Source organism: Mirounga leonina, unplaced genomic scaffold (genome assembly GCF_011800145.1).
Source record: "Mirounga leonina isolate KUSES-001 unplaced genomic scaffold, KU_Mleo_1.0 Mir_93, whole genome shotgun sequence".
Classification (NCBI taxonomy): Eukaryota; Metazoa; Chordata; class Mammalia; order Carnivora; family Phocidae; genus Mirounga; species Mirounga leonina.
The window spans coordinates 31,622,247-31,638,028 of record NW_023270854.1 but is presented as its reverse complement, the minus strand read 5'-3'; the positions used below and the strand labels follow the sequence as shown (position 1 = coordinate 31,638,028).

Here is a 15,782-nt window from a genome sequence, read left to right as displayed (position 1 = left end):
TGAAGACATTTTAGCCCGGTGTGGACAAATTAGTTTCTCATATTAATATAAACCAGTGTTGACACTAATGCTAGAATGGATGTTTTTTGGATTCACAAACCATTTGTATTTCACAAAATGCAACAAATTATGAGCTCTTTGACAATAGGTATATATGTGTTTCAACTTTCATTACCTATTTGTACTTTGAAAAAAAAGTTTTAATTAAAGAACCCCTGTGTATGAAGATAGTAGTGTTAGTGATTACTGTTTAGCATGTCTAACACCCATTTGATTTTTTTACCTGTTCCCCTCATGGGCACCCAGTGAACACATCTCCTCTTGTATTACTTTAACAGGTCCAAGGAGGACATGAATTGCAATACCATGAATATATCCAGTGTTATTTATAACGCAGAATTTTCTTGCTGCACTATTGGATGGTCCATAGGTTTTTCCTCTTGACCTGAATGCTAATATCAGGAATGTGTCCTAAATATTTTAGTACCCTTTAGAACTTTATTATAAAAGTATAATTCAAATTGGGAAGTTCTCTCTCTTCTTAAATTGCAATGATTTTTTGCTTAATGAGTGCCGTGTGTTTACTCTTCCTTTGTGAAGTAAGACTTATCTTTAATGTTCTAAATTTAAATTAAATTTCAAGAGAGCCTCAGCTTGTTAATTAGTCTTCCAGGATTCAGTGGTCAAGGTTGTATTCCCTCAAGCCAGTCCCTTCACCATTTTAGAAGCAGCAGTTATATTCTCCTTTCAGCCTTCATTTTCCAGACTAAGAGTCCCTAGCTCTTTAGACTGCTCCTCTGAGGATATGCTACACACATAAATCAGGTTTCCAAGGAAGCTAAAAGAGGTAATTATTATTTGCATTTTGGGCATTTAAAAACTCAAAGCTCAGAGGTGAGGATACTTAATTCTAGCTACTTCACCAGATTATAAATTTCTCCTGGGAGCACAGCTCCTTCTGTTTGTTTTATCTACATCTTTACTCCTTAAGATTCTGGTGATACAACCATACAAATAATTCTGACTCTAGGGTTCTTAATAAAAAATACATTAGGACCCATCAATTTACTAGTCCCAATTCTAGTTTCTAGGTCCCTCTCAGCCAAGGAAAGTAGACTTGTACTATTATCTAGGGGATTATTTTACCAAAAGAAGGAGACTTTTTGGAACACTGAGGTGACAAATTTCTTTTCACCTTCTACATTACAAAAAAGTATTTCCATCTGAATTATATGGATCCACACCCACCTCTCTTAGTGAATAGGTACTATCCAGGTATACTGAAAAAAATCATCTTCCCCAACCTGAGTGGTTTCCTATGGTTTAGTTACTACCAAAGGACAAAACAGAAGTGCTTTTCAAGGTCTTTTTTAGAGTTTAAACCAAATTTAAACCTTTCTTTCTTCTTTGGCCTCAAAGTTACATTTTAATTACAGTGCAATAATTTGAGGAAGACTGGTAATAGGGAAAACTTTTAGACCTTTTGTTCTTTAGTGCAGTCAAGGGAAACCTCATTAGAGAGGATTTTCTTAGTTAGCAGGGCTTCGAGGTTAATGAGCTGTGAGTGATAATATATAGTAGTAATCCCTCCTGGCAGTAACAGGTTGTATTTTATACATTCCTTAATCTCAATAGGAAAGGAGGTGATGGGAGAGGGTGAGAAGGAAACCAATTTAAGGGGCCTGGGGATGTTCCAAAAATCCCCACTCCTGGTATGAATCATAATTGAAAACCTCACATGTTTAAACCTGAGAAGCTGAAAGATGAGTGGGTAAAAAACATTTCTCCATAAACTGATTTTAGTGACAAAATGGCATCCTGGTGTGATTCCAAAGATGGACTGAATGAGGTTCCCCAAATCTGGCATCACTGAGACTAATTTCCTTTTGATGTCACAAGAAAGAGGCAGCAAAGTTTAGAGTCATAAATCTTGGATCAGTTTGATAGAGATGATGGACAGTGAAAGTAGAAGAGGGTGGTGTTAATAAGGGGATGTCCTGAGCTGAATGCAATTTTGGGGGTACAATTTATATGACTTAATTCCACAGTGGGTTAGTTCTGAAAGGGACTGAGATGCTTCATGAGATGGCCTTATTTTCAGAGCCAGTATAGTGGTCCCTAAGAACTTTTTATGCTCATCCTATTTGGCACTTTCTTTGTTGTTGGGAAACTTCTAGAAATCAACTCAGTTCATACCTTAAGTTTAAATATACAGAACTGCCTTTCCAAGCAAGGTTCAGAGTTCAATTGGCTGAGCCAAACGTCATCATATTTGTGTGACATTAGATGCCTTTATGTAAAGAAAGGAAAGGAAAGAAGAAGGAAGCTCCTTTTCTTCTCCTTTGCTAGGTTTGCTTTCAGTAGGTTTGCATTTTAGAACTGCCATCAATTATTTATACTTTTAATGAAATAAAGTTCAAAATCCTTGTCCTGACATTCAAGGTGATCCATAATTTGATATTGTCTAATTGTTCCATTTTATTTCCCATTTCTTTCCTTTGTTAGAAACAAGCTAGAATACTGATTTTCTCCCAAACATGCAAAGCCCTTTTCCACCTTCACTCATTAGGTTACTGCTGCCTAGAATATTCTTCTTCACTTTTAGTTATCTGCTTCCTATTCTTTAGGATCTAGTTTAAAAAACAATCAATCAATAAAACAAACAAATACACTTATATTCTCCATGAAATCTTCCTTATAACTCTATTTAGAAAAAAAGAGGAAAAAAAATTCTCCCTTCATTATCTCATGAAGTACTGTTCTTGAGGATATGTGTGAAAATATTTTGAAAAAAATATTGGAAGTGCTTTGTAAGTCAAAGGCACTTCTCAACTTACTGGTGTTATAGCTCCTTTTTCATAAAATAAATGGTATTTTAACACTGAAAACTTAAAAAAATCATCTCAGAACAAAAGACAAATTTATGATTCTAATAGATTTTATATCATGAAAAAACAAACGTATTTTCCTTCCTTTCTTCTTTCCTTCCTTCCTTATTTTATTTTATTTATTAGATTTTATTTGTTTGTTTGTTTGCTTGATTTTATCATGAATGTATGAAGATTTAATTACTCTCCAGGCTCTTGCACCATTCTTGGATGAGTTTCTTAGAGAAGAAATTTATCAAGCTGAGAAATTACTGAGAACATTATCAGTGTTTCTCTCCCTTGGCATGTCTTGGAGAAACCCTGCCAATGCTTCTTCGAATATTTGAAGCCCCTTGTTGAGGCTCCCCATTGACAGAAAATTTCTAAGAATGTGATAAGACAAAAAACATTTCTTTTTCCAGCTCATGGCTGGGCACCAGAGACACCAAGAACACTCTAGATTGAAATGCATGCCTACTTTGTTTTACTCAAGGAGACTAGTGAGTGTCAGGGTCTATCAGAGCCCTCTACCCTGCACTCCAGCTACTCTTACTCAAATCTCTGGAATGCAGGGCTGACTAAATATGCTATGCTTCTTTATCTTTGTAAGACCTAAATTTCAAAATCAATTGCTGGTCTTCTACCATCTTACTTGAAGTAGCTCTTCTCTTTCAAACCATAGAAACCCTTCTTTATAACACTCAACAGTTTATATTAACTCTGAGTTCTTAGCTCTGTTTTTCCATGTTGATTTGGGACTTTTGGTGATTTCTAAGACACTTAAGACACACCTGTAAGTGACTATTTCAGCAGGAGTTAGATCGACTACTTAGTCATTTAATTTTACAATCTTTCTTTTGTGTTCTCAATATTTCCTGGGTCAAGATTTAATTGAGAGAATAAGCATTGATTGTTCCTTTGAAAGGAAAATTATAGATCAATAGAAAGTATATATAAGCCATTTTTCTATAGTTTTTAATGGGATATAGTTTTTGAGATGAAAATCTGGGTGGTTAGGGCAACTTCTGCCTTTTTCCTCACAATCATAATTTTGAGCTTTTTGGTGCTCAAGAATTAAACTTCAGGTTTAGTATGCTTAAATTAAATAATATATTCTATACAAATCTTATCTTCTTGATTTAGAAGTTTAAGTCCTTAAGAGAGGGACATTTTGGCAATGGAATAGAATTTTGTTACCATTGCAGGGATATCCTTAAAGAATTGTTATTTCTTCAACCACTCTTGGATAAAGTAGTTAAGAATAAATTTAAAAATAAGTTCCAGAATATTTCCTAGCAGTTAATGTTAATTAGATCTTGCTCCTTCAGTAGATCAACAGTAGAATATTTTACAGGGAACTCTATATTGCTGAGCACACTGAGAGTAACTGCTGGAGGCCACACTTCATCAGAGCTCATGAGGCTGGTTAAGTACAAAATAGAAGAGGTAGAGAGATGTATGAAGCTTCCATGTGACCCTAAAAACTGTGTATGTTCTACCTATAATCCCTTTCTTTAGATTCCTATATCTGTTGCCATGCCTCTCATCATAAATAAAATCCCATAGATATTACATATATGATATATTTTTTCTTTTATTCATTGATTAAGTTTGAAAACTGATCTTGATGTTCACCTTAACTTGAAGTATAAGAACAAATATGGTTGGAAAAGGGAAGGATGCCAAGGGTGAGCCCATTGTGCTATTGGTTCTGGGCCAAATGCTTCAGGTTCATCTTAAGCCTTTTTCCCCTCCAGTGGCAATAAAACTGTTACCAGAGTGGTCTCCTTGGACATAGAGGAAATGAACCTATAACATTTCCTGAAATTAATCCATTCCCAAATTTTGTTGTATTTACTTTACCTAAATTACCAGCATTAACGATTAATCTGTTCTCAAATTCCATTTGGAATCATGTCATCAAGTTTTCTGGACTAATTTTATTTTATGTATTTGTTTTTGAAAATATTGCAAACACTGTATATAATGAACTATTAATGTAGAAAATACTTGAGTCCTCTTTGGATTCAATCCTCTATCTCTCTGCTTGGAATGTATCTACTCCTGATCTTTGCATGGCTTTCTCCTTGTCAATCAGGTCCCTACTAAATACTATGCCTTCAGAAATGTTCCCCCGATTATGCCATCTAATGCTGTCCTCCTCATCCCTTTCTTCTACAATAGGTTCTTGTTTTCTTTTTTTTTAAGTTTTTATTTAAATTCCAGTCAGTTAACATACAGTGTAATATTAGTTTCAGGTGCACAATACACTAATTCAACACTTCCATATGACACCTGGTGCTCCTCAAGACAAATGAACTCCTTAATCCCCATCATCTATTTAACCCATCCTCCCACTCACCTCCCTTCTGGTAACCATCAGTTTGTTCTCTCTACAGTTAGGAGTCTGATTCTTAGTTTGCCTCTCTCTCTTTTTTTTTCCCAAAAATATGGAAAGCTTCATGAATTTGCATGTCATCCTTGCACAGGGGCCATGCTAATCTTCTCTGTATCATTCCAATTTTAGCGTATGTGCTGCCAAAACGAGCACAGTTCTTGTTTTCTTAATAGTGCTTACTACTACTTCATCTTGTTTCTTTGATTATGTATCAATCATGGTATTAGACTGGAACTGAGTTCCTAAGACAAAAAACAAGATATCCTAAAATGGGGTGCAAGACTATATACAGCACTAGTAATAGGAGGTTAGAAAAAATTAGTTTGTACCCTGGGAGATTATTTCAGCTCCAGTGTATAAAATAAGATTGAGAGGCCTAGAAAAGGGCTGTGTGATAGAAAGTTTGAATGTGGAGGAGGCTGATGTGTTCTGGGTCTCACCCCTTTTATTAGGTAAGGACAGTCATGTTTTTCTTATCCTCTGGCAGAGGACCCCACAGAATTCTCTTTGAGAGTTACTATGTGTCCCCTGCAGTGTGTGGGACATTGGATTTATGTCTGAGAGAATCTCAAGTGTGAGAGATAGGCTGGTTATCTATTCTCACAGTGAAGTGAAAGGAAGGAAAGGTGGTTGGCAGCCTTGGGCAATCTGTGCTCCTAGACTTTGCAGAGGAAAAGGATGCATGATAAGTACTTCCTTTAGGCCACTTGGTGTTCCCTTAAATCCCACCCAAAAGTTCTATGAGAAAAGGCAAAAGAACTTAGCAGCAAGAACCAAAAGGCCCTTGTGAATGGCCACAGGCTAAGGAAGATGCTTTGAACAACCAGATGTAAGAGAATTTAACCACATAAAGGGAAAAACAGGTCTCCCAAGAGTCCACTTGAGCAAGAGTCAATTTTACCAACCTGCCCAACCAAGATAGAATGAACTATGTCACATGATTACTCAGACAAGGACTCCACTCACCATTCTGCTTCTCCCTTCCTAGCTCTGATCCTGGAAGGATCAGCATAAGTCAAAGTTAACAAACTGTAAGAAGAAAAAGCTATTTACAAGCCAGGGTCATGCAGACACCAGCAGTAGTACAGATGCTACTCTTCCTCCACTGTGAAGGACTTGGCCTGCAGCCTGCTGGGTTAGTAAAGAGGGGTAACCATAATATTGAATAAAATGTAGCTTTTGATTCTTACTGTATTTGGACTTACTAATTATCATAAGGTTTGAAAATATACATATACATATATATATAGTCATGTCATGTTCAAACAGGTATAATTTTAGTTCTTCCTTTCTGATTTGCATGCCTTTTTTTTCTCACCTAGTTCTTCTGGCTAGGACATCCAGTACTGTATTGAATAAAAGTGGCAAGAGTGGCATCTTTGTCTTGTTCCTGAACTTAGAGGAAAGGCTTATAACTTTGCACCACTGAGTCTGATGTTAGCTGTGGGCTTGTCATAAATGGTTTTTATTACATTGAAGTACAATCCTCCTATATGTTGTTGAGAGTTTTTATCATGAAAAGAAGTTGATTTTTCCAATGCTTTTCCTATATCTATTGAAATGATCATATAATTTTTATTCTTCATTCTACTAATGTGGTATATCACATCTATTGATTTGTGTATATTGAATCAGCCTTGCATCCCAGGGATAAATCCCACTTGATCATAGTGTATGATCTTTTTAATGTACTCTTGAATTTAGTCTGCTAGTATCTATGTTCATTAAGGATATTGGCCTACAATTTTATTTTCTTGTAGTGTCCTTGTCTGACTTCTGAATATATATTGGAAAGAAACAAAAATTAATGTCCTGAAGAGATATTTGTACTCCCATATCTATTGCAGCCTTATTCATGATGTCTGAGATACAGAAATATTCTAAATGGCCTCCCATGATTAAATGGATTAAAAAATGTGAGATACACACACACACACAGGAATGTTATTCAGCCATAAAAAAGAAGAAAATCCTGCCCTTTGCAACAACATGGATGAAACTGGAGGGCATTATGATAAGTTAAGTAAGCCAGACAGAGAGAGGCAAACACAGCATGGCATTACTTATATGTAGAATATTTTATAAAAATTTATAATAATAAAGCCGATTTCATAGAACCAGAGAACAGAATGGTGCTTCCCACCAGCTTGGAGGGTAGGGGGAATGGGGAGATATAGGTCAAAGGGTATAGTTTCAGTTATAAGATGAATATAGCATGATGGCTAGGGATACAGTATTGTATATGTGAAATTTGCTGTGAGTAGACCTTAAGTAGTCTCACCACACACACACAAAAGAGTTAATTATGTAAAATGATGAATGTGTTAATTATCTTTATCTTGGTAATCATTCTACAATGCATATGCATATCAAAATATCATGTTGTACACTGTAAATAAATACAATTACATTTGTCAATTATTCCTCAATAAAGTTGGGGAAAAAAACCTAAAAAATTATCTATAAGGGGGATTTTATTATGTAGAAACCACCCCCAAATCATGGAAATTTACCTACATTTCATTCAAGAGTAAAAGACTATATTTAAAGGGACACAAAGAAATGCAAATAGTTAATATGCTTTCCAGTTACATTCTATGAGAGTAGGACTTGTTCAACATATAGGTTATACTTACTTTCTGCTCAGCCGTATCACCAAGGAACAGGGATCTCATCTATTATTGTTCACTAAAGTATTCTTAGCACAAGATCATGTCAGGTATTAAGGAGAACTTAATAAATATTAGTGAATGAATGAATAAATGAAAGAACAAATTCAAAAAAGAGAATACAACTGGTAGACTGGGGTTAAATTATGACTCTGCCGTTATGTTACTGTGATAATTATTAAGTCTCAGTTAATTTCTTAATAGAAATTAAATAAAAGCACCTACCCCTGAGGTGATCGTAGGAATGAAATAAAACAAAATAATGTGTATAAAATGTTTAGTACAATTTCTGACCCATAATTATTATGATGATTATAATACTTTATTTTAGGAAATAAGACATCTACGTGTGTAATATTATGTTAAAACATAAAAGCAGTAAATCTCTTAGTGATTAAAAAGTGATGCCAGATTCAAGTTCTGAACATTTCAAAGTAGATAGAATTTGTAGAGTTAAGCAGAGAACAGAGGTGTTAGGAAGGAGACAAGAGAAACACCCCAGGTGTCTAGGAATGCTGTGTATGTAACCATCAGAGTTCATATTTTTAGCATCTCACACCTAATTAACTCATCAGCCTCCTAAGTGATCTTGATGTCAGCCCCTACCATTTTATTTTCTTCAAAATATTTCTTCAATAATGGTACCCCCGTAACAACAACAACAACAAAATTAACCACAAAAAAAGCAAAAACAAAACAAACCAAAGCCAATCAAAAATGCCCCACAGAAACTCTCTCTGAACAGAATGAAGTCAAAAGCCCTTATGTTGGTGTTCTAGATCCATTGTAACAGGAAGAACGTCCAACTTCAAGTCTTACTATCCTTCACCAAGAACGTTCTGAGTCGTATTTATCTCTTTACTGCCCCTCGAATATATGACAAACACTGATCACTTGAAGTGTCTGTTCATTTTGTATTCTGTCCAGGGAAAGTGCTTCTCTACTCTCAGCCTGTTCAAATTGCCTCCTTCTTCAGAGTTCAGCTCAAGTCATCCCTCCAGGGTTCACACTCTCCTCCCTCTGAAAAGCCATTCCTCTAATTGGTTATAAAGCTCTTTTGTCCATTTATCACATGTATTGGGACACCCCGTTCATTGTGCTCTCATATAATCATTTCATTCTTGTAGTTTAGTTATGTAGAGCTTATTATTAATTTTTTACATACTTACTTTACATCTATTACTAAGAAGAATATAAATGCTTTGATGATAGACATAATATCTTTTACTTCTGTGCATCCTGCCCAGTAACTACTACAATATTGTACACATGATCTGTTTTATAGAATTCTGCTGTGATGTGAATGTTGTGCATCCTGGAGGCTTAGAGTAGCGCCAGTGTTAAAGCTGTCACTATGTCTTATCAAGGAGACCGATACAGCCCTCCCCTTGAAACTTTGGCTCACCTTGAGGAAAACCAGAGGAGATGTATGTTCCACAATCACCCCGGCCACAGTGAGCTGCAGCATCTTAAACCATTGACTTATCCTCAGTCAGTATTGAGAATATTTCTGGCTAGTTGAAAAGGAGTTGAGTACTATTTGGAATTTTCTTTATAATTTAACTGGCTTGCAAGAAAAGATGGGAGTTGGCTGAAAAAAATTTGTATTGGTCACCTAACCCCAAATAGGCTCTAAGACAGACAAGGGAGGATAAGGAGGGGCTCAGGTCATTTGTATTACTTAGAATGACTTCTTTAAATATCTTTGACAGAACCAGTTGAAATAAATTTGGAAATAAAGTATAATATTACCACAGAGTTGTACTGTTGGTGACAAGAGAGCTAAAAAAATAAAGAAAAAATAACTGGCTGGTAATATTTTAAAGGGTAACCAATGCTCACCAGCAGCTGCAGTAAGACATTAAGTAACAGAGCACAGTAATGTTAACTGCTCTCCTGGTAAGAGTGGTAAATGAAATAAACCCCAGCATCCAGGGTATCATTAATCTATAGTGAATAATGGCAGTGATAGTGTAAGGAGATTAAAAAGGGCATTGTAAACATTTGTGGCTGTATAATATACAAATTAAAAATGTGAGAACGCTTGCAGCTGCATAATCTACAAATTAAAAAGTGTAATAGCATGGCATTAATTACTGGCTGATCAATTTCCCCATAATTGCTGGCATGTAGATGAACAATTATAGGTCCGAAATGTTATTTGAGAAAGAGACATTGACCTTGGAACTGTAAGGAATGATACTCTGTTATAAGGTAATACAGGATCCTATCAAACTCAGTTCCAATATTTGTAGCAGCCGCCAGCTCAGCGCAGGGCTATAATCACCACACTATTTCTTTCAATTATGGTGCCAGAGGGGTTACACATTGTTTTCTCTTTTTGAACAGAAACACCCAGTGACCTTCAGCCTTCTGAAAATGGGACCATCAGGCCTCATTTCCAAGTTCAAACAGTTTTAATAAAAATGAAATAGCAGGAGATAATGTACTTTACCCTTCTAGGCCAAAAGAACAGTTTAGAAAGTTGGAAAGACAAACTTCGTTCAGATGCAAACATCCCAGCTGGGATTGTGGCTGTAGACCTAAATGTTTCCAGACCAACCATTTTCAAGTTTACCACTGATAGTTAAGTAATCAGGGACTCAAATATTTGGTTGATATTAGAAATCAGAACACTTACCTCCATCCATTTGCCCTCCTTGATAACAGATGATACAACAAAGCCACGCTCTTATTGACGATTTCCTGTTATGGTGACCAAGAAGATACGTGAATTGAGGTTCAGCAGAGCAGTTGCTATATCAGGCACGTGGCTTCAGCTGAAGCCAGCTCTGTTAGGGCCGCTTCTGACACTGAATTGCAACTTCAAATCCAGGAGTTACCAACATTCTCAATCCCCTTCATTCATTTACTACATGTGGCAATCTGGATTTTGCTCACTGTCCTTCTATTAAAACTGTCTTCATCCAGATCACAGTAATTGCCAGTTCCAGTGGGCATTTTTCACACCTAATCTCATCTGACCTTCTTCTGGAATTGGACTTCACTGACCACTCCCTTTATCTAGAAACTCCTTTTTTTTTTTTAACTTTTGTTGACCCTCTTTCATGGCTGCCTCAGTTTCTATACATTATTGGCTTTAGTGATACTAACCTTATCAACTTCATTCTTTTTCTTTCTCTCCATTCTTTCCCAGTGCAGTTCCATCTACTTCTAACATATCTGAGGCTAAATCTCTGGTCCAGACCTCTCTAGGCCTCATAGTCTACAGCCAAAACCTTACCAAGCATGAAGAAATGGCAGGCTCAGCCCCTCAGATCCTGCATGTGCACCCTCACACCAGACATGGAGTTAAAATTACCCCTCCTCCTGTTCCCCTGATTGTGACTGAGAGCCACGGTGACATGCCCACCCCATTTTTTAAGCTCTCATACCCCTCGTGCCAAGTCAGTTGTCATGGCCTGTTTATATCATCCTCTAATTTTTTCTTGAATCTTTCTCTATCATTCTATCATTGTTCTCTTTGTCTTTTTTCCAGTGTTTTTGTCATAGCTTCATAATTTCTTCCTCCTCCACTTTAAGTACTAACTGCCCACTACACACATCTTTCAGCTCATTCCCTATAGGGCCATCCATAGTTACCACTGACCTACTTGCTCTGTATTTTTACTGAGTAAAGCCAAGCCTTTCATCAAGACCTCTGATTCCTTCCATAAACTGGTCCCTGATTAATTCTCCAATTGCACATGCTACTGCTTTCTAATCTTCATGTTTTATCCAACAACTATTAGTTACAATAATAAACTCTTTCAACAAGGCCAGCTTTATTAAACCTCCAGGCTTTTGCACATACTGTTCCCCCGGCTTGGATTCCCACTCCCTCTCTTATCACCTTAAAGAGTTTTCATCGTCATTTTTCATGAATTAATTTGGAGATAATTTTCCCTCAGAATCCTTTTTTGTCACTCTCGACAGAGCCATCCTTCTCTCATTTCCTTATCCCCAAAGATACTTTCATTACAACACTTCTCAAAATGTGTTGTTTGTCTAAATGGCCATTCCCCCTCTCCTGTGTCTTTGTAAATTTGCTTCCTGTCACAAAGCCTGACATCTGGCAGGCACTCAGTAATTTTTACTTTATGAATTGTACCGAAGTTGGTAAAACTGAAAAAAGTGCTTGATAATTAGAAATAAAAACGTAGACAAACCGCTCCTTCCTTGGAAGAACTTTGCTTATATTACCAGTTTCAGTAGAGATAAAAACTATAATAGTAGTATCACAGGCTAACACTAGTAATAGAGTAACTAGTCATAGTAATACAAATGCTAATCACTTCCTATGTACCAGATATTGTGCTTCTTCTTTCTTTTTTCTTTTTTGGCATGAATTATCCCATCTGATCTTGACAACAGATAAGATAACCAAAACTCTAAGTTAGAAAGTTAAAAAAAAAAAAAAGCCTGTTCAGAATCACACTGTTAGAAAGTAGTGAAGCTAGGAGTCAATCCATAGCTATCTGATTCCAGAGTCTGTTCTATTAACCATTAATTATCCCTCCTCCTTAATCCCCCCTTCCCAGTACTAGTTAAATTATATTTTCATCGAACAGCTCATTTTTTATTGAAAATACCAAAACAGTGTGTTATTTTGGATTTGTTTAGACACAGAACATTTATCTCTGTATAGATACACTCCTAGCCTTTAGATTTTCTTTTTAAAAAATCCTAAATACCTTGAAAAGAGACTGACCTCAATGAAACTTTCATTTGAAGCATTTTAAACAATCACATATCACACATATACACCAAACAAATTTTCAAATAATACCAGCTCTTTCTCCCAAAGTAATATTCATCAATTTCTCCACTTGACTGTTCCATCTATTCAATACAATTATGGAGACTTGAAAAACACAAGAGATATTGATTCAGTTTCTCATACAGAGACCATTTAAAAATAAGAACTTGGGAGGACATTTTGAGTGAAACCATTTACATAAAAAATAAAATCCTGGCATATAGCTTGAGGTCAGTCTTAAAAGAAGCCATAAAACATATAAAATTAAAGAAGCATTTTCAGGGACTTTTAATAGACTTTCCTCTTTGTGCTAATCAAAATAATTAGCATTTCTATTATTCCTTTGGAATCTCACTATAGAACTCTTTGCTAAAGAAAGGAATTCAGTGGTTTAAAAAATGATTAGCATTTATATTATTACAGGGGCAACACATTAGAACATTATTTCATACAAATTAGAATTCAGAGTTATGAAGGCTAGCATTTCTACCACCATGCTGGAAGTTTGTGTAAACTTACTCACCATGGAAAGAATCCACTGTGGAGTTCATGACCCTGAACCTACAGAAGAAAAGAAAAATACAAAAGTAAAAGTGAGAAAAGAGTGTTAGAGTGTTTTTAAAGTATCAAAATGAACTTGGTCTAAGGTGGTACTACCTATAGACTAGCCCTCAGTGAGCCCTCAGTATGGCCCCAGAATGTAGCTCTATGGGACCAGACTCACTATCTTGCTTCTGCTCCAGAGAAACAGAGTATTAGTACATCTAAAGAGTAGGAGAGGAAGAATGTCAAACTTCCAGTTCTTTATTAGTTTCTCCATGGGAAATATTTTAAAGAGAAAAAAATGTCAAATCTAGAAAAATAATGGGTTGTTTAAAACATCATCAGGTAATCTGATTATTATAATTAAATACTTTTTATAAAAAAAATCTGTTTCTGGGAACAAACTCAGTTTGAGTGATACAGTGGAGACACAATTTCCGTCAAGAAAATGACACTTCTTCATTTCCATGGCATCATTGCTTTTGGTTTGTTTAGTCTTTTAATACATTAGAAACACTTACAAACATCTCTATAAGGTTCTCTAGTAGCTTCCCATGTTCCTTTACATTCATCAGGTCACTAGAGAAAGGCCCAGACTATTCCTATTTCCCTGCCCTTAACCAACTCAGATGCAAAGAGAAGGTGCATGAATAAGAATGGAGCAGGGTCAAGGTCATTGAATGGAACAAAGTATCAGAGTTATGGTCTGTCTCTCTTTTGGGGTACAATCCTCTAGCTTCCTTTTTCAACTATTCCAAATCAGGGCAACATGGAAGGAGCCTTCACCTTCTTCAGCAATAGGAAACATGAGAAAGATCTGGGAGAAGCTGCCTGTGCTAGGGTCATAAAGAACTCTTCCCACCCCCCCCCCCCAAAAAAATTGTTCTCTTACCCTCTTTTGTTTTAAATCACTTTTTGTTTTGAAATAATTTTAGACTCATAAGAAGTTGCAAAAACAGTACAGAGATTTCCCAAACTTCCCCTGATGACAACATCCCACATAACTAGAGTACATTATTGAAACCAGAAAACTGGTTATTGGTATAATACTATTAACTAAACTATAAATCTTATTTGGAGTTCACCAGGACTTACATGCATAAGCATTTTGGGTGGGATGTAATTTCTATGAAATTTTATCACATGATAAATTTGTATAATTACCACTATTATCAGGAAAGTAAAGTATTCCTTTTTTTTTTTTTTAAGATTTATTTATTTGGGGGGGAGGGGTAGAGAGAGAGAGAGAATTTCAAGCAGACTCTGCACTAAGGGTGGAGCCTGACAGGGGGCTCAATCTCACAACCGTGAGATCAGGACCTGAGCCAAAACCAAGAGTTGGACACTTAACCAACTAAGCCACCCAGGTTCCCCTAAAATGTACCATTTCTGTAACAGAAAAGAAACACGCTCTAGTTACCTATTAACAGTCAAATTCCTCCTCAACCCTAACCTTAGCAAACACTGATGTAATATAGTATCCCCTTCCTACCTCCCTTCATTTCTTCTTTTTTCCTTTATTCTTTCCAGGCCACCATAATCTTTTCCCAGGTTGCTAAAATTGTCTCACCATTGTCTTTTGTTTTGTCTTCCACCAAGCTAATTCCCACACTGCAATGTGATAAAACCATTTAAAATACATGTGATCCTGTCATACCACTATTTTATACCCCCTTAGTGACATTTTCAATATTTTCAGGATAAATTCTCAATTCCATATTTCTTTTTTTTAAGGATTTTATTTATTTATTTTAGAGAGAGAGAGAGCATGAGCAGGGGGAGGGGCAGAGGGAGAGAGAGAATCTCAAGCAGACCCTATGCAGAGCCCCATGTGGGGCCCACCTCACAACTCTGAGATCACTACCTAGACAAAAGCAAGACTCAGATGCTTAACTGACTGAGCCACCCAGATGCCCACCCCTGAATGCCTATTTCTTCTTGATTTGGCCCTTTTCTACCTCTCTTCCATGATCTCTTATTACCGTCTCCCTTTGTATGCTGAATTCTAATCCTACAGAATGTCTTCCATTTTCTCAGTTGGATTACATCCTCTCTGAACCTTCTAGCTCTTGCACATGCCAACCTCACTTCAAGGAACATGCTTCTTTCTCTCCTTTTATCTGAATGATTCCTAATCTTACTCAACCTCTACCTCTCAAACTTCAGTTTTATTTCCTCAAGAAATTGTTCTCTCATCCTCCAAGTTTGTGTTAGGTACTCCTTCCATCCACCCTCATAACACCTTGTACCCTTCCTGCCATAACATTAATGAAACCCCATATTCCAAGTGCCCATTTAATTGTGTGTATTCTTCACTTTGCTGTAAACCATAAGGGTGGACTGTGGCTAGCCCATTCATTATACTATCCTCAAAGTCTAATTCAGTGACTGAAACATAAAAGGTGTTAATAAATGTTTGTTGAATGCATTAATGAGAGATGTATTTTGTCTAGTCCACAGATGGAATGGGCAAAAACTATGGGAAACATGTGGGACTAAAGTGCTGATAGGATGGGCAATGGGGAACAAAATTAACATTTTTCCCA

At 36.3% G+C, this 15,782-nt stretch overlaps 1 long non-coding RNA gene and 1 other non-coding gene across 2 annotated transcripts in view; both read right to left on the bottom strand.

Moving 5' to 3' along the window:
- Positions 1–15,782, bottom strand: part of LOC118004475 — a 162,526-nt gene that overhangs the window by 119,052 nt on the left and 27,692 nt on the right. The window contains exons 2-3 of the long non-coding RNA XR_004677590.1: positions 13,217–13,254; positions 10,576–10,640 (exon numbers count right to left, since the gene is read on the bottom strand). This is a non-coding gene — a long non-coding RNA (uncharacterized LOC118004475). The remainder of the gene's footprint in view (positions 1–10,575; positions 10,641–13,216; positions 13,255–15,782) is intronic.
- LOC118004833 lies at positions 5,312–5,418 on the bottom strand. Its single transcript, XR_004677711.1, has one exon. It is a non-coding gene; the product is annotated as a U6 spliceosomal RNA (small nuclear RNA).